This window comes from Petaurus breviceps, unplaced genomic scaffold (genome assembly GCF_028583685.1).
Source record: "Petaurus breviceps papuanus isolate PSGF00001 unplaced genomic scaffold, PetGlider_PUasm1.0 551, whole genome shotgun sequence".
Taxonomy (NCBI): domain Eukaryota; kingdom Metazoa; phylum Chordata; class Mammalia; order Diprotodontia; family Petauridae; genus Petaurus; species Petaurus breviceps.
The window spans coordinates 40665603-40669289 of NW_027186372.1; positions in this window are offsets into that span (position 1 = coordinate 40665603).

The window sequence follows — 3687 nt, forward strand, 5'->3', positions numbered from 1 at the left end:
AAAGAAAGAAAGAAAGAAAGAAAGAAAGAAAGAAAGAAAGAAAGAAAGAAAGAAAGAAAGAAAGAAAGAAAGAAAGAAAGAAAGAAGGAAGGAAGAAAGAAAGAAGGAAGGAAGGAAAAGAAGGAAGGAAGGAATAAAAGAAGGAAAGAAAGAAAAAAAGAAAGGTTAACCCTTGATCTAGTGAACTATTACTATACCTTCATTAGGACACACAGAGAAAGCATTATATATTCCCTTATTCTAAGTTGTCAGTCATTGCCTCAGGAATGTATAAAATATGTGCCTAGTGTGTTGCAGTGCTTAGAATAAATGTTACCATTGGCCCGCAGGTACTGCCAACATACAAATGCTCCATGCAAGTCTGTGCTTAGTTGTCCTTTAGAATTTACAAAAAAGTTGTGGTATAAATAGGACCTTCTGAGCCTGATTCTCTTCTTGGTGGAGCTGAATTGTGGTGTGAGGCAGGACTTTTTAAGTTAATGCAGTGTGTGGCTCTGTGGAATGAGTGGAAAGAGACTCTGAGGGGGCTTTCCCTTCCCACTTCCCTATCATATCCTGTCCATCCATATCTCTTGTTGCTTGAAATCCTACCCTTAAATTTATCCTTTTGGGTAGTAAAGGCTTTCTGATTTCTGAGAGTTTTATTAAAAAGCAAGCATTAAAGGGAGAGACTCTTCAGTAACATTTTACAACAACTAAGACTCACATTTTCAGAGCCTTTAAAGTATCTGAAGAATGTTTTACATGTGTTCATTTTACAGATGAGGAAACTGAAGATTAGCAACTGAAATGATGTACCCAGGCACACCCAGTTAATAAGTATGCTAGTCAGGATTTTAACTCAGTCAGTCAGTCAACAAGAATTTATTAGGATCTTGCTATGTGCAAGAAATAGAGTAAGCTAGGTGACTCAGTGGACAGAGTGCTATTCCTAGGGTCAGGAAGACCTGAGTCCAAATCCAGTCTCAGACACTTAGCAGTCATGCGACTTTGGGCAAGTCACTTAACCTCTATTTGCCTTAATCTACTGGAGAAGAAAATGAAAGAGAGGCAGAGTCAAGATGCAGAGTAAAGGCAGGGACTCACTTTGATGGGAGTTCTCCTATAAAACCCTCCAAATACCTTTTAAAATGACTCTGAACAAATTCTAGAGCAGCAAAACCAATAAAAATATAGAGGGAAACAAATCTCCAGCCCAAAATGACCTGGAAGGTTAGCAGGAAAGATAGCAGGACCAGAGTGAGAGAGGAGCATAGTCCAGCACAGGCCATGCCAGTGCAGACCAAACCCCAGCCAACCCAGAGCAGGCCTCAGGGTGACTGAGGCAGCAGTGGTGGTTTACAGATGTCTTAGCCCACAGATGCCAAAGACAACTGAGAAGGTCAGCAAGAAGGATCTGTCTTATCTGGGTAAGAGTGGATTGCAGTCCAGCACAGGCCACACCAGCACAGCCCCAGCCATAGCAAACCAGTAGCAGTCCTCGGAAATGACTGAATCAGTACCAGCAGCAGCAGTGGTGGCAGCTGCTTCTGGAGCTCTTAGCCCAAAGATGGTAAGTGGGCCAAGTAACTGGTCAGAAAGAGATTACAGGGGTCTTTTTGGTGGCACTGAGGCAGGACTCTGCTGCTTTGCCCATACTTAGTCTGGGTCTCAGTCCTGGGTGGCAGTCCTAGGGCAAGGAAGAGCACTCATGCAGCAGAGCTTATGACCACAGAGAAGGAGGGACCCTCCTCACAGTTCCAGGACAGAAAATAATGCTTGTGGTCACTCACAGACCAAAGCACAGACCAGGAGAGGAGTAAACACTTCTCCTTAGAGCATACCACCTTGGAATAACTAAAAACCTATAGGTCCCTAGAGGTATCTCTGAAAACAGATGCACCAAATGCCTGAAGCTAGGGATAGTGCTCCCTCCACCCTGGAAGCACAGCTCTACTTTACCAAAGAGTTAAAAATCAAGTAATAGCCTGGGAAAATGAGCAAACAGCAAGGAAAAAACAAAACAAAACTCTGACTAGAGAAGGAAATGAGAAACCACTTCAGTATTTAAGATGTTTATTTTTATTATTTAATTTTTAATAATTGAATTTTTTATATTTAAGGGTTAAGAAAACCCCATGGACAGTATTGGCATGCTATGGTCCATGGGGTCACGAAGAGTCTGACACAACTGAACAACAGCAACAGCACTTGCAAAACACTGTGTTACACACTAGGAATACAAATACAAGCAGAAAGCATGACAGTCCCTGACCTCAAGGAGCTTACATTCTTATTAATGAAAGCAACACATAAAAAAGCTACAAAGCAGAGAGAGGTAGGGAGGAAGGAACCAACATGGGGAGAATATCTACAGCATCAGAAATGGAACCTATAAGGGAATGAAGACATGGGTGACCTGTGCATCCTCCTTAAAATAGAAGTTTTGGGAGAAACCAGCAAATCAGAGGGAGGGACATCCAAGGAAAAAGGATATTTTCAAAGTGTGAAGTCCAGAACTGGAGTGAGTTTCCAGGGTAAAGAGATTCCTGTTGCATTGTAGAAAATGTCTGTGATGAAAGCTAAGAGTAGAGCCTCATGACAGACAAAGACAAGGATGTCTTGGGCATCTTCCTTAAAAGGGAGGTTTTCCTGAACTCAAGTCCAGCTTAGCAGTTATTAATTGATCACCAGTTGAATATAAGTTGGTTATATCTTATACTTCCACTTCCAATTCACCCGCTCTCTTTTCAATTCCTTACAGTCTGATTTCTTAAGAATCATTAGATATAGAGCAAGAGACAACCTTAAAGGGAATCTAAAATAGTTTTACAGATAAAGCTGGTGAGAGGCCAAGAAAGGTTAAATGACTTTTCCAAAATCCATTAAAGACATTAATTTCACAGAGTCATAGAATTTCAGGGTAAAAAAGGACCCTAGAGTCTACCTCCTTCAAGCCATACCTCCACCTGAAAAGTCCTACTATTATCTAACTAAGAAGTAGTCATCCATCTCTTTTTGAGGACTCCCAATGAGAGGGTAAGAGAGAGAGGATTTGACCCATCTCTTCAAACTACAGATTCAAGTATTGTTTTCACCATGCTGGCTGCATCTGCTACACTTCATTAAGACTGGAATGTCTTCTCTCTTAATGGTCACCACCTCCTTATTAACAAATATAGTAATTTTGTTTAAAGTTCTCATCATACATTCTGGGCCATCAACAGTTATCTTGACATATCTTGCCAATAGACTGATGACTCTGAAGAAGAGAATGAGGCTTATAACTTTGCACAGCTCTGCCTCACTTAAATCCAATTCACTTGCAAATCAAGACATCACCCTCCTGATGGCATTGGTCCTCTTCCAGAAGGAAGGATCAAAAACACCAACAATCGTACATTATTTGATACCTCTTAATTACTACTCTCTCCTCTTGACTCTACTCTCCTTGTTCAACTACCTCTATGACTGTTCTTTTGCTAGCTGATAAGTAAGTAACGTGGAATAGTAGGAAGTGTGTTAAATTGTTAAGGGAACTATGATTTGCATATTAATTGATATTATATCTGTAATGAATATATTCATATGAATAATTCAGATTGCTCAAGAATTCCTTCTTCTAGCTTGTGATTTAGACTTACAATGCAGCTTAAACTTATCAATCAAACCCTTGACAATGCTCCCTCAATCACTGCATCCTTGTGT